The sequence below is a fragment of the Arvicola amphibius genome, chromosome 8 (assembly GCF_903992535.2).
Source record: "Arvicola amphibius chromosome 8, mArvAmp1.2, whole genome shotgun sequence".
Lineage (NCBI taxonomy): Eukaryota > Metazoa > Chordata > Mammalia > Rodentia > Cricetidae > Arvicola > Arvicola amphibius.
The window spans coordinates 48,052,141-48,079,127 of NC_052054.1; the positions used below are offsets into that span (position 1 = coordinate 48,052,141).

Sequence of the window (26,987 nt, forward strand, 5' to 3'; positions counted from 1 at the left end):
GTAGAGCTGTGGAAAGGAAACCATAAACAGATTGCACTGTATGAAAAAAAAATCTATTTTCAACAAAAGAAAAAAGAATAAAGAAAGGAATCCAATGGAGTCACTGTGTGCTCCCAAACACTGTCACGGAGTGTTCCAAATGTGAGACATGCAGGTCAAGTTGACACAGTAGTAACATCGACTCATTACAGCTTCCCATCCATTTGGTTTATTTTCAACATAATGTATTTGGCTACATCAACTTTAACAGAATAATGGGAAGTTGTTTTAAAATATGAATAACATCTAAGCTCACTAACATTAGAGTTTGATATTGTCCAAGGTTACAATTATTAGCAAAGGAGATTTTCTTACCCTTTGCGAAGAGGAATAACTGCACAAGATAAGTTCTGGGTAAGAACTACTTGCTAGATCAGAATAAATTCCCCTCCAAAAATCTAGAGGAAGGGTCTTCCGTGGTAACTAAAAGATCAAAGACGGGTCAGGAATGAGAAATTCTTTACATAGATCCAAAAGGAGAAAGGAATCCATAATGACCTAGTTTAGGGTGAGAAATGACTCCAGGGGAAGTTGAATCAGCCATAGTTATTTTAAGTACTGTTAATAGAGTAGGGTTTCTTTGTAGCTAAAATTAACTTTCACAACCTCACACCTGAAATTATGCTGGGAAAGGGTGGAAGCAACCAAGTCAGATAAAATTGCTGCCCAAGAATCCAGATAAAGACACTGGACTCCTGCGTAACTACAGTAGAGGTTATGCTACGTAAATCGAGAAATACTTTGAGTGGGTAGCATCTGCCTTCAGAAACAGTCCATGACATAGGATTATAGGTGGAAAAATGGAGTCAACAGTGAGTGATGCCAAAGGGCCTAGAAGATGAGCCTGGCAGTCACTCAGCAGAACGTGAATGGAAGAGAGTTCAGAAAAAAACTAGCTTATCGCTTGGGACTAATGAAGCTGTGGTATTAACAATGAGCCCAGAAGGAAATAGTGAGCAATATATGCCAATAAATGACCTATACTTCTACAAACTACAGAAAGAAAATATACAGGCACTTTTGAAAAGTAGTTTTTGGATGTGTTAGTATCTTAGAATCATTTGTGACCTATGTGCTGGAAACATTCTTAGGTCCTAAGTGGATGTCAGTGAAAAGTAATCAATGTAATGACGATTATATCTTAATGAAAATATATAGAGATTCCAAAAATAATTCAACAAAAAATAGTTAAAAATATTTAAAAATATTTAAAAAGTTAATGCATGCATTAAGGAGAAGGTGTGTACAGTGTAGAGAATGTAGTGTCACCTTGGGACTGCGTGGAAATCGTTACTATGTGGCCCACAGAAATGCTTATCCAGATACTAATATACTCATACAACGATGGGAGATTCAGAGAAATTTGATCAGAATTTGTAATATGTATTAAGCGCTTCCTATATCTATGTGAATATTACCTGTAATTTTAATTCCAATTGGGAGAGCAGCCCCAATGGGAAAGGCTATAAAGCCCATACCTGAATCTGTAGCTAATGCTGAGATGCCACGCTAGTACATGTCCACTCAGGATTAGGTTGTAATTATGGGAATGGTGTATATGAAAATGCACTGAGCATGTGCTGCTTCATGATTGCTTCAAACGCTTTACATTATTAACTATTTAATCACCATAACAACTCTAAGATATATATGCCTATTTTATTACCATTCTATAGATGTAGAATGTTGGACTAAAGAATTTTAAAACTTTTTAAATTTAAGATGCTAGTATGTAAGATGGCTGTGGCACACTCTTACCTACCACAGATCCTAAAATTCCTAATTTTCAGAAGAGAATAGCCAGGTCTAGTTCCACATAAGATTCTTGTGAATCTCTTTTGTCTGCTCTCTACACTTCCTAAAATAGACTACAGGCTGGGAGAAAGCAGGTGTCAATTACAGTCCCAGCCATTTCATCAGGAAACACAATACCAACCAACTTTCCATAAGATCAAAGCGCTAGGGTCTCGAACGTTAAAAATGTCCACTTTAAAAATAAACTGCAGAAGCTGAAAAATCATTTTGTTTGAAATGTTGTATGTTGAATTTAGAAAGAAACCTACAATTCTTACTAAACAAGAACATTGTATTAATAAGGGTAGAGAGCTGAATTCTAGGGAGAGGTTCAGCCACACCATATGGCATTGATGGAAGCATTTTAAAAACATGCCAGTCTTCTCCATGGTGAAACTAGTATTTTCAATGGCATGGTAGCTAGATTTGCCTGAAGAAGCCTAGCAAAACTGCTGACTTATTTGACAACAATTGAATGAACAACAGAAAAGGAAGGCACTTACTACTCAGTAGTGATGGTTTTAGGAAAGTTTTGGTCAGGTTTTGAGAATGTTCGATACAGTCTACACATGCCCAAAACAAAAGAGAGGAATGGCAAAGAAGACCCAGAAATTTAAGATATATGCTTCCCTGCTCCCATATCCACCCTTCCTATATCCCAAGCATCCCATTCCTCCGAGCTCCCCCCGTTCTCCCCTTCACACTTTTCTCTCCCCATCTTCCCTTGGCCCAGTCTTGCCCAACCCTCAAGTTCCCAAATTTTGCCTGGCGATCGTGTCTACTTCCAATATCCAGGAGGATTACTATATCTTTTTTTGGGAGTTCACCTTCTTATTATCTTCTCAAGGATCCCAAATTTATAGGCTCGATGTCCTTTAATTATGGCTAGAAACCGAATATGAGTGAATACATCCCATGTTCATCTTTATGGGTCTGGGTTACCTCACTCAGAATAGTGTTTTCTATTTCCATCCATTTGCCTGCAAAATTCAAGATGTCATTGTTTTTTACCGCTGAGTAGTATTCTAGCATGTATATATTCCACAGTTTCTTCATCCATTCTTCCACTGAAGGGCATCTAGGTTGTTTCCAGGATCTGGCTATTACAAATAATGCTGCTATGAAAATAGATGAGCATATGCTTTTGTTGTATGATTGGGCATCTCTTGGGTAGATTCCCAATAGTGGAATTGCTGGGTCCTGGGTTAGGTTGATCCCGAATTTCCTGAGAAACCGCCACACTGCTTTCCAAAGTGGTTGCACAAGTTTGCATTCCCACCAGCAATGGATGAGTGTACCCCTTACCCCACAACCTCTCCAGCAAAGGTTATTATTGGTGTTTTGGATTTTAGCCAATCTGACAGGTGTAAGATGATATCTCAAAGTTGTTTTGATTTGCATTTCCCTGATAGCTAGGGAGGTTGAGCATGACCTTAAGTGTCTTTTGGCCATTCGAACTTCTTCTGTTGAGAATTCTCTGTTCAGTTCAGCGCCCCATTTTTTAATAGGGTTAATTGGCATTTTACTGTCTAGTCTCTTTTTTTTTTTTTTTTTTTTTTTTTGGTTTTTCGAGACAGGGTTTCTCTGCGGCTTTGGAGCCTGTCCTGGAACTAGCTCTTGTAGACCAGGCTGGTCTCGAACTCACAGAGATCCGCCTGCCTCTGCCTCCCGAGTGCTGGGATTAAAGGCGTGCGCCACCACCGCCCGGCCTGTCTAGTCTCTTGAGTTCCTTATATATTTTACAGATCAGACCTTTGTCAGTTGCAGGGTTGGTGAAGATCTTTTCCCAGTCAGTAGGCTGCCTTTGTGTCTTAGTGACAATGTCCTTTGCTTTACAGAAGCTGCTCAACTTCAGGAAGTCCCATTTATTCAATGTTGCCCTTAAAGTCTGTGCAGCTGGGGTTATGCATAGGAAACGGTTCCCTGTGCCCATTTGCTGTAGAGTACTTCCCACTTTCTCCTCTATCAAGCTCAATGTGTTCAAATTAATATTGAGGTCTTTAATCCATTTGGACTTGAGTTTTGTGCATGGTGATAGATATGGATCTACTTTCATTCTTCTACAGGTTGACATCAGGAGCTACCTGAGGGTTGTCAAGAGACTTGACCCTAGAGGGGTTCCCAGGTTTCCAGGGAGACGCCCTCAGTTAGTTCCTTGGGCAGCTGAGGAGAGGGAGCCTGAAAAGGCCAGTTCCTATAGCCATACTGATGAATTTCTTGCATATCACCATAGAACCTCCACCTGACGATAGATGAAGAAAATGACAGAGCCCCACATTGGAGCACCGGACTGAGCTCCCAAGGTCCTGATGAGGAGCAGAAGGAGAGAGAACATGAGAAAGAAAGTCAGGACCGTGAGGGAACCTCCAGCTGGCGACAGATGGGGAAGGTGACTGAGCCCCACACTGGAGCACCGGACTGAGCTCCCAAGGTCCTGATGAGGAGCAGAAGGAGCGAGAACTTGAGCGAGAAAGTCAGGAACGAGAGGGGTGCGTTCACTCATGGAGACGGTGGGACAGAACTAATGGGAGATCACCAACTCCAGTTGGAATGGGACTGATGGATCATGCGACCAAACCCGTCTCACTGAATGTGGCCAACAGCGGGGGCTGACTGAGAAGCAAAGGACAATGGCTCTGGGCTCTGATTCTTCTGCATGGACAGGCTCTGTGGGAGCCTTCTCAGCTTGGTCGATCACCTTCCTGGACCTGGGGGGAGTTGGGAGGACATTGGTCTTAGCATAGAGTGGGGAACCCTGATGGCTCCTTGGCCTTGAGAGGGAGGGAGGGGAGGTATGGGTGGAGGGGAGGGGAGGGAAGGGGGAGAAGGAGGGGAGGGAAGGGGGAGGAGAAGGGGAGGGAGGGGGGAGGAGGAGGGAAGGAGATGGAAATTTTTAAATATAAAAAAAAATAAACCATGAGAGAGGAAAAAAAAAAAAGACCCAGAAATTTAAAAAGGAATGCCTGGGCCAAAGTGTATCAAATCACAAAATTTAAAAACAGCAGCAACATCCATAAAACAAAAGCAAGTATGCTCACCAAGAATGGTCATGTCTTATAAGAAAATACAGTGCAGCCATTTATTCTGATAAAAACATAGAAATAAAGTTAAAGATCATAATCTTTAGTTAGATCTCTGGATTTCCTCTGCAACATTGGTAGTACTATATCCCTTTATAGGAAACTTTTTTTTTTTTTACTATTTTTGTCCTTTTTTTTGCTTCTTTCATCCCACAGTTTCAAATTGATAATACAGTTTTTAACAGTTTTCAATACACTCCTTTCACCTTTGCACAGGTCCAACATTGTATATATGCAATACAAAGAAATTTTTAGAAAAATTAATATTATTAAAAATTATTTTATAAATTCAGCTTTACAAAAGCACTATTACAAAGCTGTCTTTATGTTTAAGCAAGTGATGGTCATTTATTTGTTCATAGGAATCTATGACAAAGTTTTCTGGATTTGGGCTGTGGGTGACTGCTCATATATTCTGAACCACAGGATTTGGTTCCTGTTTTCTTACCTAGTTTAATTTATTATATAAAGTTAACTATGGAATGTTCTATTGTGTTTTAAATTTTTTGTCAAACAAATTCCATTCTGAAGCAAAAACAAATCTTTTAATTTTTTAGATTGCTTTTTGTAGAATAAGGCTTTCTGGATTTTGCAGTTCCAAGATATTTAACTCAGAGCTTTCATTTTTCTAGATTTTCTTTTCATTAGTTCCTTAAGAATTTCATGCAATATATTTCTATTACATTCATGCCCCAATTCTCTCTAGATCCACACTTGTCTTTTATGTACTGACACAATTCTATATCCTTTTGTTACACTATTTGTACATGTGTGTGTATATATATATATATATATATATATATACATACACACATACTTATAAACAAAAAAAATTACACATTAAAATTAGCCAGATCCAACCTCTGTACATCTCAATGAACTTCTGTGCAAGTGGTGTGACCATTCTGAAGTAACAGAGCCTCACACACAGTTTTGTATATTTAATAGAAAATAAATTTTATGTGTTTATGTACCACCAAAATAAAAAAAACCTAAATCAGAGTTAAAACTAAAAGAATAATTAGCCACAAATCTTTTGCACCTCAAGTGTCCAGTACCTACATTCAGTACTTCCCCATTTACCCTTCTTGTTCTCTAGTCTACATGGTTTTTGTTTGTTTGTTTGTTTTATTTCTATCAGTCCCAAACAGCACTATTCACATAATCTTGGATATGTGGCCTTCCACTGGAACCTGGTCAATTTACCAAGAATTGCACTCTTAAAGAAAAGACTGGCTCTTTCCTAGAAGCTATCAATTGCTAATAGTTTGTCAGCTACACTGGAGGAACCTGAACTAATCTCAGCTCTCCATGCTGGGATTTTTTTCTGTCTTCTCTTGCACAATCCTTGTGGATGCTATCAAAACTGCTGTGAACTCGTATGTACCAGGGCTCTTCTGTGTCCAGACAATACTGTGTCCTTCTAGTTATCTGCCTTCTAGGACTCTCACATCCTTTCCATGTGTTCTCCCCGAACTGACCCTTAAGATTTGGGAGGCAGAGTGTAGTGTAGACATCCCATGGATGGCTGAGAGCTACACAGTCTCTTGTTCTCTGCCCCACAAACAGTTATGGGTCGCTGTGTTAATAAAAATCTACTGTAAGTAGTAATTTCTTTAAGGGGTATTGGGATATTTACAAATCTATGGGTATGAGAATAAGGAACTAGGAATCAATCTAATACTATATGTATCTATAGTGATATTTTGTTCACATTTTATAAATAAAGCTTGCCTGAAGACCAGGAGGCAAAACAAAGCCTCTAGAGACCACGCTGGGGTGTCATGCACTTTTAATCCCAGGATTGCAAAGCAGAGGCAGATAGATATCTACAAGTTCCAGGTCACCCTGGAACACAAGAGCAATGAAGAAAAAGAATCAGGTTGTGTTGGCTCACGCCTTCAATCCCAGCACTAGGGAGTCACATGCCTTTAATTCCAGAACTAGAGAGCACTATAAAGCCGGATGAGACAGGAACTTGCTCTCTTTCAGTCTGAGGATTTCTTAGAGGTAAGAGCTCTCTAGTGGTTTGGTTGCTTTGCTTTTCAGATCTTCTGGTTCAACCCCAATATCCATCTCTGAGTTTTTATTATTTGCACTACATTTATCTAACAGAATAATAGTCCTCTCCACATTGCACTGATATCATGAAGAAATAGATTGCCTGCAAAACTCATGCATGAAGGGAAGCGGTTTACTGTGACTAGAACTTTTATCTTTGCCACCCATTCACAACTCAGTGTCAATTCTAAGAGATAATCTAATTAATCTAATGAATGTAAGGGAATAACAGAGAGTAAATGGAGAAAAAGGAAGTAGAGACTTCTTTTAAAATTATTAGAATTATTTTCACTACAATGTTGGTCAAATGCTCCAAAACAGCTATTAATAAGGTAACTGTAAATTATCTTAAAGATAGAAAATGACCTTAGGGTTACAATTAGAGCTATTGCCAAAATTAGATCAGATTTTATGATCTAGAGGGACTGTGACATCACTTTCCTCTGTGCTTTTGTAAGAAGAGACACATTCACTTAGGGTGGTAGGCATATTGAATATCTGTTCAGAATAAGTGTCATCCATCACTTAATGCATACAAAGCAGATACTCTTAGTAGATTTTGACTTAGTCAGAGACATTTTTAGGTACAGTACTCTTAGTCAAGCTACACCAAAAAGTCTCCTTTTTGGAGTGTGAATCAGGAGCATCTTCAAAACTCTCCATATGCCATCACTGACAACATATATTTAAAGCACAGTAGAAACTTATATAAAACAAAGAAAATGTGTACAGAAAGATCAGAATGAAGAAAAGCATGGGAAGCTGTATTTAAATTCTTTATTGAATGGTGGCCCATTCTTTCAGTATTTGTCACCGCTGATTTTTCCAAATAGAATCAACTTTATTCTCCATTGAACATTGGATGTGTCGGGTTCATTAAAATGGCTTGTGAAGATCCTTGGGAAATCTTTCAGACACTCGAAAGAATAAGCAATCTCTTAAATTATAGATATGTAGCTTTGATAAGTTCACTTTCACAAGCGCTACCCCTTCTGGTCCCATGGTACATACTCAGCTTAAGGCACTTAAAGTTAACATGGCAGGAAAAAATAATGGAATTCATGAAATGTACCAATAGATTGTAGTATACTACGAGCTGAGATGGAACATCCTTCATAGGGAAACATGAGCATGCTTCATTTAATTGAATGAGCAAGAAGAGGCAAAGCTGCAGATATGTGAGCTAATAGCACAGCAGGAAGGGAAATAAGCTGGAAAGGCATTAAATGTCCAGAGCACTGTGGTGTGAGCCATGCTGACAGATTGAGAACTGTCAGGCAAATGTGATCTTAAGGATGCAACCTGCGCCTTGCGGAATGCTAAGCAGAGCATAGTGGGAATCTCTTCTGTCACCACATTTTTCTCCTTCCTTTTAGCCAGCAGTTCCATAGGGGAACAAAGGTTGTATCTAAGAATTTGGGGTTGACACCCTGATTTCAACACTTCTGTGCAGTTACTTGAGTAAAGAGTATGTGTTGACAATCCCTATTCAACTCCACATCCAAACTATAGATGTATGTACAATCACCAAGATGTCAGGGAGGACAATTTTAAAATATCAAAGTAGCATTTTCTAAAATGAGCGCAACTTATAGCTCCATTTTATCCTTTTAAATCCTGGTCTAGCAAATAATATAAAATTTGCAATGAGGTGCTAGAAGGAAGATTCCAGAATATTAAGGCAGAGACTTTACTATAGGAAGCAGAAAGAGCAATAACTATATATTTCACGAAATGCATTTTGAATAGATTAAAACATAGAATAGTTGATTATGAGAGCAGGAATAGTATAAAGAACAGGTGCTACTTAAGCTCTGCATGTTGTTTACAGGTATGGAAAATACCACATAAAACCAAAGAAACATGCCTTAATAAGTAGTTTAAATTGGAGCCCAAGTGTGAACAAATCAACCAATAGTCACAGTAGAGGGAGTGAACACCAGTGGAAATCAAATAGAAGTGATAAACACATAGACATATTTTCATTGTTAAAGACAGGTCAGCATGGAAGAGGGGAATCTGCTGGGGCTCAGTACTAGACAAAGTACAGGCAACGAAGGAATGCTGAGAGCATGAGGAATAATGTCTCCCAAGGAAGAGCACGAAGCTTGGCTAGCAACACAAATGATCAGTCCTAAACAAATTATAAGTAACATTACATGTACTGAGTAAGTTGTATTTATATATTTAGGAAAATGTAACAACAAATAAAGAAGAGGCCACAAATTTGAGAGAGAGAAGGGAGGGTGGGATGCATGGGAGAGAAGGGAGGGTGAAGGAGAGTGGGAAGTTAATGTGAATTTGAGGAGATGTGTATCAGTTATAACAAACTTACTCCACTATTAATTTTTATATGTTATGGGAAGTTGATTTCCTCTTTTTCCCTTACAAGTGGTGGTTCAGTAAAGATCTTCCTGTAACATAATAAATAAAAGGGTAATTTAAAATTTAGCATTTTATAGTTATTCATTTATTCTGATTTTTAAGAGAAGAAACGTATTTTAATATATTACACAATTAATTCATAGGCCACCCAATAGTTTTCATTCAAAAACAAAAGCTTGAAATGATTCACAATGTGTATCACGATACAAGGTACTTTCTATATGAATCAACCTAAGAATACAATTATTTTTTGTCCATTTTGTATATTTTAACATTTTGATTGGCACAATTTTACCTCACATTTTTTTTATTTTTCTGTATATAAACTGATAATGACTCTAATGTTTTTTAATTTAAGTTTGAAAATGCAAACTGTATGCTCAATATTGAACAATAAAAGGAAACAATGCAGTCAGAGAAATAATGAGAATAAGACAGAGGCTGTAGTTCAAAAATCCATGAGATAGACAACAAATGTGCAAATTTGTTCAGCCTTATTATCCATTAGAGAGATGCAAATTACAACTATAACATCATACCTACCTTAACAAAGAGGCTAAACTAAGGAGATTGACAATCAATTCTGACAAGGGTTTTAATAAACTGAATCATTCATTCAGTGATGGGACACCATAAAATATTACAAACACTGGGACAAACAGGCTGATAAGTATGATGCTTAATTTTGACTCTCAACTTCAAGGTGTAAAGGAGAGTGTAACAGACATGTCTCTGGGTATGAATGACACCATTTGATGACCTGGGTTCTAGACTCAATAAGGAGAAGCAAGCAGCACATTTTCTCTCTGCTTTCTGACTTGAACATCATGTGACCAGTCATCTGACACTCCTGGTAGCACACCTAGAGCTGTTCTCCCTCCTCTGGCTATGTTGCAAAGCAGAGGAACCACCATTACTCTTTCAAGTTTGGATTTTGTATGAATCCAAAAACCCATACTAAAGACTTGTGAAAATATTTTTACATGAATACAAGTTTTCATTTCTATGGGATATAGTGAGTTTTGTGGTACTTGAGTATTACATTTTAAGAAAAAATTATATTAATTTAATTAACTTTTCCCTTGCTATCATAAAGTATCCCTAAACCATAAGTAGAGTTAAATGATTACTTTCAAGATATATATAACAACACTCTTCTCAATTATTTAAAGAATAGTTTTCCTTCCGTTTATTTAAGTAGTGAAAGTGTAAATCTTTTATTGCAATAGATGTGGGAATGTGCATGTCCTTCCTTAAATTCCACTTTTCAGGTACTTTGAAATTTTAAATTTATAAACATTAAGTACTCCTTAGCAGGTGATATCAAACAAATTGTCTTTTAATTTAGCAATCAAAAAAGTAATATTGACTTAATACAAGCAACAACATGGCTTAAGTCATAAAACTATATGGAATTAAGAAAGACACCCCAAAGAGTCCTTTTTATATATTATTCCACACAAATAATATTCTTGAAAGGAGATTTTATTAAAAATAATGGGTAGTTGCTTTAACTGGCTAGAAAAAAAGATAAAGGAGTATACAAATATTGGCCATTTAAATATCATATGACCATGTAAATCCTCTAATTGTTATCATTTCAATGTCCCTGTAATCCTTGTGTAGCAAAATTACTACATACTCTCAGAAAGAAGGGAGCTGAGGCTGGGGGTTCTTGGATAGCAGATACCAAGATCTCTCTCCTATGCTATTACTTACAAATATATTTGAAAATCTGCAATGACTTTAAATTAATGATCAACTGAAACTGTCATCACATGCAGCCCTCTGTACATAGTAGTACCTAAAAACAATAAAAAATAAGTGAGATTAGATGTTCATTAATCGATAAAGTGAAATGTCTAAAATAAAAAAAAAAGATCATTATCACTTTCCTGTCATCATACATACTTCCTTTTCTCCCTTTCTCATTTCCTTTATAGTGGATGACGAAGGGGCCACTTCCATTACCTTCTTTATGGGTGATGCAGCAATCAGTAGTATACAAAATTAACTAAAGAAGTAACAGCAATCACGTGCTTCATGAGCAGGGCAAGAAAGCCCCATCCCTGGATGGCCATGGGTTAGTGAATTTCACCCAAAGCCTTCAGAGTCTCAGACTAAGAGTGACATGCATATTACGACATCCATTACAAGAAAATATTTACACTCTCATTAGTCAAATAAACTATAGGGAAATGCTTCTTTATACAACAGAAAAAGAGTGTGGTCATGTACACCTTCAAAAGACAACCATTTGTCTCCCCTTAGAACATTTGTGACATTGAAAACATCCTCTAGCTGCATCTGGTGACAGAACCTGTAAAAAAAGGTCCTGCAGCAGATTGGCATGTCACATTGCCTCGGCACAACCACAGGAAGACCAGCTGTCATTGAGTTTAGTGTTGTGTAGCTTGAGTATCCAAGGCTTTGACAGACATAGTTGTCATGAAGCAGCAAGATAGAGAAGAAGAGTAAGAGAAGAAGCTGTCATGAGATTTATGAATCTTATCCAGGAACACATATGAAATCTCAAAATTATTGTGATCCATTTTAACAGAAAGATTCTGACAGGTCTTACTTCCCATTTTAAAAAACATGAAAATCAGAAAATTTTACCTAGAAAATGAGGCTCACAAGATGTTTCCTTCCTCTTCACTGTTTGTTTATTCTGTTTTCATCCAGCATAGTGTTATGCAGGATATGCCTCCATTTTTCCCATTTGAAGATGCTTAGCTTTCCTTACAATATTTTTTCTCACCATATTGTAGCCTTAGAAAACAATGTCCCTTCAGAAAAGCTCTCAATGCATACTTTCTTTGAGTACATTGGCATGCCCATCATCACAGACATGACATCCTCTTTAGCTTTTCTATTCCTTATTCTCATGGTCAAGCAGGAAGATAGACAGTTGTAAAAGCAGACATAAACACAGAGCTCAGGAATCATCTCATCTCAGCAAGGCACTTTCTAATGCAAATCTTCTCACTGTCTTTGTATAAAGCCTGGGAATATTCTCTTAGTTTGTAAATTCAATCATATATATATGTGTGTGTGTATGCATAATACATATGTATAAACACATATTCATGTGTTATATAATATTCAATATATATTTATCATGTGATGTATAGGATATGTATTCTCATATATATATATATATATATATTCTCAAAGCTTCATTCTAGAGAATACCATGCATTTACTATTTTTAATATATAGTATTTCTGACTCAAGAACATGGCAAGACCATTGAAGTTCAGTTAGATAGCTAAGTAAACAAAATCATGTATTATGACTTTCTTAATTTGAATGGAACTGGGGAATACATGAAGACTTCACTATTTTCATATATCTTCCTTATATGATGGACAAAATGGTTAATGAAAACCCCTAGTGACACAACTGGCTTAAATTTTTCAAGTATAAATTAGTTGGAGAACTATTTAAAAGTTAACCTGAGCCGGGCGGTGGTGGCGCACGCCTTTAATCCCAGCACTCGGGAGGCAGAGGCAGGCGGATCTCTGTGAGTTTGAGACCAGCCTGGTCTACAAGAGCTAGTTCCAGGACAGGCTCCAAAACCACAGAGAAACCCTGTCTCGAAAAACCAAAAAAAAAAAAAAAAAGTTAACCTTAGTTATTGTTCTTCAGATACTAAGTTTAAACTGGTTACAACCAGAATTAAGCTATTAAGTGGAAACCCAGAATTTACAGGAAATTTGGGGAATTGGTTTATTCTAATAAGCCACACACTAGCAAGTTACATTCACACAAGAGAACTCTTATTAACCTTGTGAAACAAGTGACAGTTTTGTCTAATTTCAAAATCATAAACTTTCCTCTCAAGATGCCAAGGGAGTAACAGCTACTTGTAGAAATAAGGCCATGGTAAAGCATGAGAATCTTAATCTCAGGGTCATGGGTTCATGCCCCATGTTGGCTCCAATTTGTAGGAGTAAGGCCGCTAGTTAATTTCTGACCACTTAGCTTCAAAATAATCATACAGAAACTGTATTAATTAAAACACTGTTTGTCTCATTAGCTCTAGCTTCTTATTGACTATTACATATTAATTTAACCCGTTTCTATTAATCTGTGTATATCCACATGGCTGTGGTTTACTGGCTAAATTATGGTGTCTGTCTCCTGGGGCTACATGGCTTCTCTCTGACTCTACCTTCTTCCTCACAGCATTCAGATTAGTTTTCCCCACCTACCTAAATTCTGCCTTGCTATTGGTACGAAGCAGTTTCTTTATTAATCAATGGTAATCACAGCATACAGAGGGAAATTCCACATCATTTACTTTTGTCAGGATATAAGCTCTGTTCTTATAGTCCGTTCAGTTACATTTGAACAAACCTAATGACTTCAACATTAATCAGAGAATTTCTTTGAAAGATTAGAACTTGCTATATCCCTAAAAGTATAAAACATCTAGAAAAAATTGGAGAAACAAAATATGTTTAAAGATTTCTATGATCTCAATACTAAAAAATACCACAATTAGACATTGCATATATTTTCCCTTCTGCAATAGTTAAATATGTTCCTTATAGTTTGTAGTTAATAAATATAATAGTCACATATATTTGCATACATGAATGGTATAAGGTTATCTATGTTTTGTTTTTTCAGAGAATCTATGGACATGAAATGATTGTATGTTTATAATTTCCTTGCAGGACATAGTGAAATGAGCTAGAACTACTCGGAGATTCCTCCCCACCACTGAGCTTGCACAGTATTGGTAAGTGCTATGCAAATTGCTCAAAAAGAAAAGGTAATGGTCTTACCCAGGTGTGAACCCAATGAACTATGAGCGAGACTGACTGCCCAGGCTTGCTGTGACTACAGATACAAGAGTAGAATAACTTTTATGGGGTAATCAACCACTTTTGATTAGATTTTAGAATCAGTCCCTAGAATGAGTTCATGACCTGTAGGGTGATAGATGAGTGCTCATTTCTTTAGAGGATATTTTTATTACCCTTGCTAAGGCACAGGGAATATTGTAGAAGAAGGAACAGAAAAGGCAAGATATGTAAGATAAGGAAGAGAGAGAAAGGCTATTATCTGAACAGTCATTATAATCATGATGGTTTATCAAACAAGTTTTTCTGCAGGGGGCCTGACTAAGCCTGTGCCTGCCAACAGTCAACCATAGATCAAAGAGGGGTTCACCAGACCCTGTAACATGAAGGACCGACTTGTTGGGGTTTCTGTCCCATGGTCCCCCAGCCATTTAGTCCCAGAGAAAATCACACAGAAGTCTCCATAAGATTATAAACTGATTGCCCCATTAGCTCAGACTTCCTATTAGCTCTTGTAACTTTTATTGACCCATTATCCTTACCTATGTTAGCCACATGACTCAGTACCTTTTTACAGTGGGGCAGGTCACATCCTGCTTTTTCAGTGATCAGGGCAGGAGTGTGGAGGGAGCTTCCTGTTTCCCAGAATAGTCCTGTTCTCATCACCCCACCTCTACTTCCTGTCTGGTTGACCCACCTATACTTCCCGCCTGACCAATCAGCTTTTATTTGAAACATGATTGACAGAATACAGACAATTCTCCCACACCATGACCCTACCTTTCCCTACTTGATAATTTGTTCCTGATGGTTTCTGGAAAGAAAACAATCAGTTTCAGTTGTGTATCATCTACTAATGACCTCAACAGGCTCCAAGGAACTGTCGGCCATTCTGACTAATTCATGTAACACATGTGAGACTAACATTGCACATTAGGTAAATATTAGCAAGACTATATTCTGCTCTCTGATTTCAAATGCCATAGAAAAACAGGAGAAAGTAAACCAGAAGAATTATCTAATGGCACACTAAGACCGATAAAGGAGAAAGGAAAGATGCGTTTGAAATGAATCTAGAAAGGATCAATCATTATTTCTACTTTTCATTAAAATATAACTAACCATGAGGGAGTTCATATTTCTGTTTTTTTTAAATCAACGGATTTGGTTTTAGATATTAAATTTCACATCAAACTGGCATCCACCAAGCCAGGAGATCTCACCTATAAAGGCTTGTTTTAAGTTAGGACAGCCAATGGGGATTAAAGGGAAGAAATTATGAAGTAACTATTAAGGGCCAGCAAGACGGATCAGTGGGTAAAGGCCCTTGCCACCAAGCCCGAGTTTGATTCCTGGGACTCACAAGATGCTGGAAGTGAGACCCAATACACTCATTATTTCCTCTGCAAGGAACCGTTCCAAATTCATGACCCCACTGACTACCTTGGTTAAACTCAGAGAACTACAAAAATGGGAGACTTCAAGGAAGTAGAGGAGATTGACTGAGTTTCGAATGTTGTAAAAGCTGTTTGGGTGCTTAGCAAAACAAGAAGGCGTTGCATGCAAATTGCATCTGTTTTGTCAAAGTACATGTTTATTAAAAGTTATTTATAAAATTGTGTGTTCATCTGCATGACAATGATTCATTAGATTTTTTTTAAAAAATTGGCACACATGAACTGAAAATATAAACTCAATGATCTTATAAACTAAATAAAATGACCAGTGAGAATACTTGTATCTCACTATGAAAGCGATTTCTTCAACTTTATGATAAGTTTTTGTGGTATGTTTGTTATACATGAGAACACTGTTCAGTTCTTGAAACTGCAAACCTCCAAGGCCTTGAGTTATTTTTTAAAGACTGCACAGTCAACTAGAAATATGATTTCAGAGGCCTTGTGGAGATGTTTTCAAACTCATCTTGTCTGCACTTTAATATAAATGGAAATATTTTATCATTGGTTTGACATTTAAAATACATCTTAGCTGGATAAAAACATATGAATTACAAACTTTTCTCTGTCAAAACTATAAATCTTCTCCTACCAAATTCTTGTATTTGTTGTAAAAAGAGACTAGATTTACAATGATTTGTATTCTTGTAGAGATAAGCAGAGTTTTCTACCTGAATAAATGAGTTGGCTTTTGTTTTTCCCTAAAATAGAAAATATCTCAAGTGTTTGCTAGCTTTAGGTTTCATCTCATGATTTTTTTCTTACAACAATGTGTTTTTTATCTGCATCATGAGTTCTATAAAGGATTACAAACAGATCTGTTTTGTATTACTGCTTCTGTGATTATTTTAGTATTTTCTCAGGAACTTTGGCAACTCCTAGATTAAATCTCTCTTTCAGACTCCATATATGCCATATCATCTGTTATTGTTTTGAAACTTTTTCTCATTCATTCTGGAAGAGTGATGCTGGGAGGTAGATTTGCCATTCTTTGTGCAATGTCTGTATGATTTGCTAGTCACTATTCTGCTCTTGTACTTCTCGTTCCATGAAAATAAGTGTGCTGAAATTTCACTGAGCTACATTCCTAGCCCTTAAGGTCTTATTGGCAAATTGTCAATGGGTTGTGATCAGAAGATCATTAGTTAAATTCCTTATATTAATTTGTGAAATACTGCATTGGAGATACTAAGAAAACTTAGAATTTGTTTCTAATATCAGTTTTAGAAGTAGGTCCAGATTAGCAAGCTTCTAATGTTATTGTGATCGTGAAGATTTAAAAGATAACAGGATCAGTGAAGCTATTTAAGCCCCTTTTCACTTAAATTCATATATGATAGTCATATACATCCAATGTAGTATATATTATCCTTTGACATTTCATACATATTCATATATATATATATATATCTTATATAATTTATGTCATTTTTTGATCAAGTCTCCTCCCATTTTCCTGCCTTCTTTCTTTCCTAATACTACCAAATGCCTCTTTCTAGAGCTCCTCCTATTATCATGCCTGTTTTCTGTGGCCCACTTTGACGTTGCAATTTGTGGTGGTTTGAATGACAAATGATACCCATAATCTCATTTATTTGAATGCTTGCCTCCTTTTGTGGAATCTTACTTTAAATATGTAAATTTTGTCAAATCAATTGTGCCACATTTATTGAATTATGTAAAGATGTGTTGCTTTTTTATGCTGCATTTGTTTAATTATGTAAGAGTTGTTTTACTTTGCCCATCTATGGCACCTGATTGGTCCAATAAAAAGCTGAATGAATAACAATTAGCTAGGCAGTAGAGGGATAGGTGAGATTGGCAGACAGATAGACTAAGTAGAAGGAGAGAGAATGAGTAAAGAAAAGAGAAGAGAAATAGAGAAAAAGAGAGGAAGATGTCCAGGGCCAGTTAGTCAGGCAACACCAGCCAGTCAGGCAGTGCCAACCAGCCAGTTAGACATAGAATACGACATACAGAATGAAAGAAAGGTAAAAAGCCATTAGATCAAAACATAGATGAGGAGAAACAGGTTAATTTAAGCAAAAGAAAAAAAGCTGGCCATAAATGAGCCTAAGCTAAGGCTGAGCATTCATAACTATTAAGGAGCCTCCATGTCATGATTTGGGAACTTGTTGATGAACCAAAAGAAAGCCTACTAGAGGTGCCCAGTTTAGGAAGTTCTAGGAGGTGTGGTCTTATTGGAGAAGGCTTGCACCTGAGGGTAGGCTTTGATGCTTCAGAACACATAACAGGTTCAGTCTCATTCATTGTCTCTGTCATGCAGATCAGATGTAAATTCTCAGATACTGCACCATCACTATGCTTATTTGCCTGACTTCACACTCCCTGCCATAATGATCAAGAACATACATCTGAAACTGTAAGCATGTCTCAAATATTTTCCTTTATAAGTTGATTTACTCATGGTGTCTCTTCATAGTAATAGAATGGTAACCAAGACACACAGCAAAGACCCACATTCTTGGTAATATTGAACATAGCCTCTGCCGAATTCTCATTATTTATATGCAGTGAAATGCAGCAAAAATTACTAATAACATCCCTAATTTTACTTTAAAATTTCTAGTTATTATAAAATTATTTATAATATTGGCCCAAAATAGAATTGGCAATGTTCATTGTTCAAAGAGTTCTTGTTTCAAGTATGTAGAAAAAATAAATATCAAATCGTAGGTAGTTCTTATATTTCCATAAAGGTTTAGAACAAGCTGTCTTTAGTAACTATGTTTGACATGAACTGGAAGATTAAGATGTGTGATCATCCTTCTGTAACTGCAGTTTATTGAAATCCCAGTCCCTCAAATTGAGACTTTATTTCATTTGTCACAGATAATTCTTCTATAAAGAAGTATCCACTGTGTTAGTCTATTCTCTTAACTATATTACAGCATTGTTGATACTTATATTAATGTAAATATTGGGGAAATTAATAAAATAAGCTAAAAGACAAAAATACAAATTTTCTTCCACACAATGTAGTTTCCAGCATTGTAATGTTTTTTTGATCTGTACCATACCTTCTGTGGTTCTGTTCTGGAAGTACAATATAACTGATGACATAATTAGTCTGTAGTAACAAATCTATACATGTAGGCTTGCATTTTCAGTCATTTCTCTCACTTCAAATACTCCACTAACAAACTTCTTTGAAAAGTATTTATTTATTTCATATTTCATTTCAAGTGTATGTGTGTGCACTGTGTGTTTGCAGAATGTCTTGAAGCCAGAGCATGAGCCAGATCCCTTAAAACTGGAGCAGCAAATGGTCTTGAGCTTTAGTTTAGTTGCTAGGAACCAAACATGATTCCTCTTCAAGAACAGTAATGATTCTTAACCAATGGGTCATCTCTCCATCTTTTTATGATTAACTTCTACTCAGTAAATTAGAAAACCTCACTGGCTAAAATAGCAATAGTCTGTGAGGTTTCCAAACATCAGAGATATAATTAAGAATCCATTCACTTTGAAAGTACTTCTTTGCCATTGTCCCAGAAGAGGTCAAAATGGAAGTCTCATCAGGCTAAATAACTCACTAAAAACCATAAACATGATAAGTACAGCTTTTATCCAATGTAAACAGGTGCAGAGTTAGTTTTAACCCCATTCTTTCATTAGAAATGGCGCATTATTAATTTTAAAAGATTCACATTGATTTAAAACTATTCAGAGAATAAACCATATAATTACACATCATTCTGTGTTCCACTGCAAAACAGGAACTTGCAGTTGGCAGAGGATCTAGACGGATGAGAAGGAGTTGAGCCTTAGAACAGTCACTAGCACTCAGCGAGACAGGGGTGGACTGTGAATAGGCTCATGCCTTTCGCTGACAGCTTTGTAGAAAAAAAAAAGAGTGATCAGTGTGACAATAAAAATGTGTTAAATATCCTCCTGAACTTTTGTGACAACTGGTAGGGCATATAGTGTGTCATAACCTTGATAAAGCAACTTCTGCAGCTAGACACGTCTACTGAGGTACGGAAGCCCTGAGGCAGAACTATTGTGTGTTGAGCTTCTTGCTGTCACATTTTATAAAAGTTCACTAGCACTTCTGTACACTAGAAGAACATTCTATAAACCTCTTGCATTCTCAAAGTTTGTGTGATTATTTGGAAATTTAGTGATAAAAGCTTAAAGTCATGGGTTTTCTTTTTATCCATAGTATCTAAATTCATTTTCAGTGATACAGACCCAATAGTGGATATGTATTGATTCTCCTTGTCATGATCCCTGGTTTTCATCCTTCGACCTTGTCTACACCAGGATACTTCTGTTGCAATGATAAATAACGACAAAACCAACCCAGAGGAGGAAAGAGTTTATTTAGCATATGATTTACAGTCAAGGAAAAAAGAGGGTAGATATCAAGACAGTACCTGGATAAAAGAAATGAAGCCAAGGTTATAGGAGAATGCTGCTTACTGACTAGCTATTTCAACCACCTTTTTTAAAAAAAAATTTAGATTTGTTTTCAGGGATTTGAGATGCAGTCACAGAGCACATCTTAACACTAGCTTGAAGGCCAAGGCCACAGCTTCCCTATCACAGAGAGGAGCTTCCATAAACTGCTGAAGGTCCAGTTCATGGCTCCGTTAGTATTAGAATCAATATCCATGGCTGTAAGCAAGATGAAATTCCTGGCTTCCTTCCAGGAGTCTTGCCAATTAGCTGCCAGTGGAAAGATGCCTGCCTGCACTCTTCTTAATATCACCCCTTCCTTAGAAGAAGGAAACTCCAGATGTCTTTACCTTCTCAGTCAAACTTTTCCATTCAGCATTTGGCGACTCCAGCGTTTGTTCCCTCCATGAAGTATCTGCCTTGAAATACTTTCTTAGGATATCTGCTGCATACCTTAAATGTTTCTGTGAAAACCACTTTGCATCCCCTGGCAGAATGGCTGACCACCTTCAGAATCACGACAAATTCAGTTTCATGCAATGAGGATAGAATTTGGTTAAATGTTTCTTATAGTATATAGTGACTTTGACTTTTTGATCAGTTTTATTTCAGTTTCAGGGTTTTAAGCTAATTATTTTAAAGTATCACACAAAGTAATTAGATTTATTATGGCATATATACACATATTTCATATATCTATACACCTATGCATGTTATATATGTGACATATATCATGTTATATATTATATATCTGTATCTTTTTTAAGCTCAAATTGTGTTTATTTGTTTAGTTCTGGATTTCATTTGTTTGGTTTTTATCATAGCCTAGGCTGCTCTGAAGCTTGCTACGTAGCATAGGAATGACCTTGAATTCCTCACCCCCCCATCCTGTTCATTGTGAATGTGGAGATTACAAGCATGTACTACCATTCCCAGTTTCCATAGTACTGAAGATCCAACCCAGAGCCTCATTCATTCTAGGCAAACAGTCTACCGACAGAAGTATAGCCTCAGTTTTAGTTTTTGAAATCACAAGTGAATTCTACTCTTTGTGTCTGTTCCTAAATGTATAAAATGGAAATACTAATAGAAATGACTTTCTATGGTGATTAAGGGGACTAAGGAAGTGGTGTCCAGAAAGCAAAGGACAGTGTTCACTGAGTGGTGACAGTCACCATTAGGGGTTTGCATTTCAGACATGGCTACCAAGTGGGTGGTTAGTCAACCTGAAGGTCTGCGCTAGTCCAGAGAGCAACCACCCTTCTTTTATAGTCTAGGGATAGCACTAAAGGCTGGGTACCCATATACTAGTCAGTGATTATTAATATTCCCCACAAATATGACAACTGATCAAACCAATGGAGGTAATTTCTTATTTGAGGTTCTCTCTTCCCCTCTCTTAGTTGAAGTAAGGTGTCAAAACTGATAATGTAATTAACCATTGCAGGTCCACACCTTTTCAAATTAACACACAAACTCATCATCTGATAAACCATAAACTTTCCTTCTTCCCAAGATCATGTTAACTGCAAGACTTGAATAGTCTTTAAAAAATCAACACTTAAAAAATACAAGTGGCTTATAAGCAAGTCTGTGGGCATTTTTGTTTGTTTGTTTGTTTTATGTTTTGATGAATGATTGGCATGGGAGGACTCAGGCTACAGTGGGCTTTACTAACCTTGGTTTTCTGATCCTGGGAGGCAGAAGAATGCTAGATGAAGCTAATTATGGAGAGCAATCCAGTAAGCAGCTTTTCTAATGGTTTCTGCCCTGATCCTACTAACATGATACTACTTATTTCAAGATGGAATAAAGGTACAATTATAAACAGATTAAAGAAAATCTAAGTAAAACTGTAAATAGCTCAATATCCAATATCTGGTAATAACTCATCATCTTCTGTGCTCTAAGGAATTTGATACCCCATATGTCTACAGTACCTACAACTTGTCTTGTAGGTCCAAGTAAGCTCCAATCCAAAGCTGCTGCTATTCTCAGCAGAGGTATTAAGTCCCAGCATCTCTTACCCTTGGGTCTCCACTTAATCTCAGAATGTACCTTCAGGAATTACCTCGCTGTGGCCTCTCATGTTTTCTGTCCAGATAGAATGGAAACTGGAGCTTTATCAGTGAAAGAGAAAAAAAACATGAGGATACTTAAATTAAAGCAAAAATAGGAGTTAAAAATCAAAGCTAAGATAGATGTGTATTCCCTAAACTCTCATTGAAAGTTCTGACACTTCTATGGTCCTTCCATGGAACCACACCCTTTTGTCCTTCCCAGCAATACCACACATCCAGTACCAACTTCCACTCTAGTTTTCTGTATTAAACACATGGATACAGCCTCCAGTTCTCGTCTTTGACTTTTCATATTCTGTCTAAGTAGAAAATGTGTTAATCTTCTAGAAAGATTTATTGTCAACATTTGAAATGTTGTAGGTATGCTTCTTATACTTGAGTAATAAATGAACTTCTAACCAGTAAATAATACACTGTTTTTAATCCTATTAGCTCAGTTCTGGAAATTGTTTTTATTTTCTTGCTGAAGTATTCTCCATTTTACACAAGTGCATTCCAATCTTGTGTTGAAGACCTTAGAAACTAAGTGTTCAAATATATGGTAAAGAAGCTTTGGGTACACTTTTGGAAAATTAAAGGAAGTAATATAATATTTTTATAATCTAGGAAAGGGGCTGAAGAGGTAGCTCAACCATACCAGACACCTCCACAAACATCTTTAACTTCAGTCTCAGGATATTTGACACATCATCCTCTCTCTCTCTCTCTCTCTCTCTCTCTCTCTCTCTCTCTCTCTCTCTCTCTCTTACACACACACACACACACACACACACACAATCATAAAGAAAAATAAATATTTTTAAAACGGTGTAAATGAGTAAGTTAAGATCAGGTTTTATCATTTTTTTTGAAAAGAAAAGTTTGTGTCTTGAAGGTCACCAACTAGTATTAATAATTTTATTTGCTATTATTCCTTGTCAAACTAATGGAAACTGATAAGACCAAATAAATAGATGTGTTTAGTATTTATTTAAGATGTCAGTAGAATGACTAAGGTAGCATGAACCAGATTTTTAACATGGTAAATGGTTGAAAAACTGTTCAATTGAATTTTAATTTTATAAAGATTATTTTCTAATTTAGTTGACATTAAACACTCTACAATTGTTTTCATAATTTTTTCAAAACAATACTAACACCAACTGAAAGACAATGTGGACAATATAGCTATGTAGCATAAAAATGGAAAGTCATTTGAAAATAGTCTGGAATGACATACAGAAAATGACATTAATTCTATTTTAGAGGATAAGAAACAACAATATCTTCTTCTGTACTCTCTGTAGTTTATAATCTTTTGAAAGTGTGAATTATTTATTTAATAAAAATTTGAAATATTTCAAATCATAAAAAGGTATTTCTGTGATACTATGAAGTATACATTCTGTGTATTAAATCAAATGCTTTTAGTTAATAAACAGGTATAAAAGGGCAAGCAATATCTTCGGGGGGTTTAACTACTTTGGTTGCTATAAATTAAGGAAAGACATATATATATGTGTGTGTGTGTGTGTATAATATTTTGTATTTCTTTTTATAAAACATCTGAAAATGTGAAGTCACTGGCATCTGAACACTGCTTAATGCTACTGTAAATATCCAGATATTACTGATAAATAAGTACATGATCACCGATATAGCAAAGATACTTCTATTCTTGTAATTTCATGTGTTCTTCTTCCCATGCACAAGCTGACTGGTTTTTTTTTTTTTTTTTTGCTTCCTTTCAAGGAGTATATGAACAATGCAGAGGCACAGGCTCTTCTCTTCTCCAGTAGAAACTGCATTTATGTGTTGTTTTATTCTCTCCATTTCTACACCACAGACCTTTGGGAATGACAGCTGTGAATCATGTTTATGATTGCTGTTGACATGAGTATTGATTACTAATTAAAGCCATATATTTGCCAAGCTTTTGTGCACCCATCATTGATCTTCCACAGAAAATTATGTCAATGAAATAATATTTTATGTAGCTGTTTAATATGTATTCTTTTTTTTTTTTTTTTTTTTTTTTTTTTTTTTTTTTTTTTTTTTTTTTTTTTTTGGTTTTTCGAGACAGGGTTTCTCTGTGGCTTTGGAGCCTGTCCTGGAACTAGCTCTTGTAGACCAGGCTGGTCTCGGTATTCTTGATAACATAGGTTTTCCAACCTCTTTTATTTTATAATTATGGTTAGTAAATAAAAATATGTAAGCATGACTTTTTTTTGCCAAGCTGTGACTGTTTATTAATTGACCAGATTACAAAAATACCACGGGCAACACCTTAGTTCATCCGTCTAATAAGCCTGTTTATCTGGTCTTCCCTGTTGCCAGCATCTCCACCTTCCACAAAATGCGTAGTCTTCTTCTTCATTCCACCTCGTGGAGAAGATAATTTGAAGGGCCACAAGGAAGTTATTCGCTTACTTGAAGCGTTTTCCAACTGTATAGATCTCATGAATTAGATCCTCCATGCAGATGATGCCATATTTACCACGAGATCGAGCAGTCAAGGAATTATCTGTCAAGGCAATTCTCTTCTTATGAATTTTGCCATAGCTGTGTTTGCAGATGAGCTCATTTACTGACTTCAGATTGGGGTACCCCCATGCAATGTATGGTTCCACAATCCTCAGCATGTTAATTGAAGCCTTGTTGAGCTTAACAAAGGTGCCGTTGAAGATCTGCCGACGACGAAGAAGCTGCAACACCTTGCACACCTTTGGGCTTACACCATTGATACCTCGGATTCTGATGACGAAGGCCAGCTTCGGTTCTGCGGGCACGTAGAAGTTCCCAGCTTTCTTTGCCATCCTGTCCATGTGAATCTACTACCGGTACATCTACCTGTACTCCTTGTGATAGTGCTTTGCCTTCTCATAGATGAGCTTCCTCTGGGCCCTTCGCAGTGACTTCAGGGCAATCTTCTTCCGAAGGCGCTTCACCTTCAACTCTGCAAAATTCCTTTGCTTCGCTTTTTCTTCAGGGTTTCTGGCACAGCAGGAACCTTCTTTTTCTTCTGGGTTCCCGGTGCAGCAGGAACCTTTTTCTTCTCCAGCACAGCCTCCATGGTTCCAGGAGGGAAAAAAAAAAAAAAAGAGGGTAAGCATGACTTTTTATTGAAATGATTTTCAGATAATTTCTGAATTACTGATAACGTGTTAAACCTGAATAAAATATAAAATATAATGGACTTAAAACTGAGTGCTTATAGTTGATAAGATGATCCAGTGTGTGAACAATCTTAAAACTTTTATCATATTGTACATTGCTAAGGTACTAAAATTAAAGCTCCAGATTAGGGCAAGCTTTGGTGATGGGAATAAAATTCTAAAAAAAACAAAAAAAACAAAAAGAGGAAACTTGTGATAACTTTATGGGATATAAAATTTTTGAATAATGAAACTAAATTACTGAACACTGGATACATCCTCCCATAAAATTCCTTGGTAATTAAAAAAAAAATCCTACTTTATACAGTTCTTGAGAAAACTCAGTCTCTATTTCAAAAATATTTCTGAGAATGGATCTGATATTTAAACTCTGTGCAACAAAGCAATGCCCCATTTTTTAATTGGGTTAATTAGCATTTTAAAGTCTAGTTTCTTGAGTTCTTTGTATATTCTGGAGATCAGACCTTTGTCTGTTGCGGGGTTGGTGAAGATCTTCTCCCAATCAGTACATTGCCTTTTTGTCTTAATGACAGTGTCCTTTGCTTTACAAAAGCTGCTCAGTTTTAGGAGGTCCCATTTATTCAATGTTGCCCTTATTGTCTGTGTTACTGGGGTTATACATAGAAAATGGTCTCCTGTGCCCATGTGTTGTAGACTATTTTCCACTTTCTTTTTTATCAGGTTCAGTGTGTTCAGATTGATATTGACATCTTTAATCCATTTGGACTTGAGTTTTGTGCATGGTGATAGATATGGATCTATTTTCATTCTTCTACATCCAGTTCTGCCAGCACCATTTGTTGAAGATGCTTTCTTTCTTCCATTGTATACTTTTAGCTCCTTTGTCAACAACCAGGTGTTCATAGGCTTGTGGGTTAATATCTGGGTCTTCTATTTGATTCCATTCATTGACTTCTCTGTTTTTATGCAAGTACCAAGCTGTTCATTACTGTAGCTCTGTAATAGAGTTTGAAGTCAGGGATGGTAATGCCTCCAGAAGTTCCTTTATTGTATAAGATTGTTTTGGCTATCCTGGTTTTTTTTTTTCCAAATAAAGTTGATTATTGTTCTCTCAAGGTCTCTGAAGAATTTGTTGGGATTTTAATGGGGATTGCGTTGAACTTATAGATTGTCTTTGGTAGAATTGCCATTTTTCTTACCCATCCAAGAGCATGGGAGGTCTTTCCATTTTTCTGGTGTCCTCTTCAATTTCTCCAATGCTTTAAAGTTCTTGTCAAATAGATCTTTCACTTCCTTGGTTAGTGTTACCCCAAGATACTTTATGCTATTTGTGGCTATCATAAAAGGTAAAGTTTCACTGAATTCCCTCTCTGCTTCTCTATCCTTTGTGTAAAGGAGGGCTACTGAATTTTTTGAGTTGATCTTGTAGCCTGCCACTTCACTGAAGGTATTTATCAGCTATAGGAGTTCTTTGGTAGAGGTTTGGGGGTCACTAATGTACACTATCATATCATCTGCAAATAACAAAAGTTTGGCTTCTTCCTTTCTGATTCCAATCCCCTTGATCTCCTGATGTTGTCTTATTGCTATTGCTAGAACTTCAAGAACTATGTTGAAGAGATATGGTGAGAGTGGACAGCCTTGTCTTGTTCCTGAATTTAGTGGCATGGCTTTGAGTTTCTCTCCATTTAATTTGATATTAGCTGTTGGCTTGCTATATATTGCTTTTATTATATTT

The 26,987-nt window shown here is 36.5% G+C and overlaps 1 pseudogene; it reads right to left on the minus strand.

Annotated features, from left to right (window-relative positions):
- Nucleotides 1-24,399: 24,399 nt before the first annotated feature.
- Nucleotides 24,400-25,185, minus strand: LOC119821562 (annotated as a pseudogene).
- Nucleotides 25,186-26,987: the final 1,802 nt, after the last annotated feature.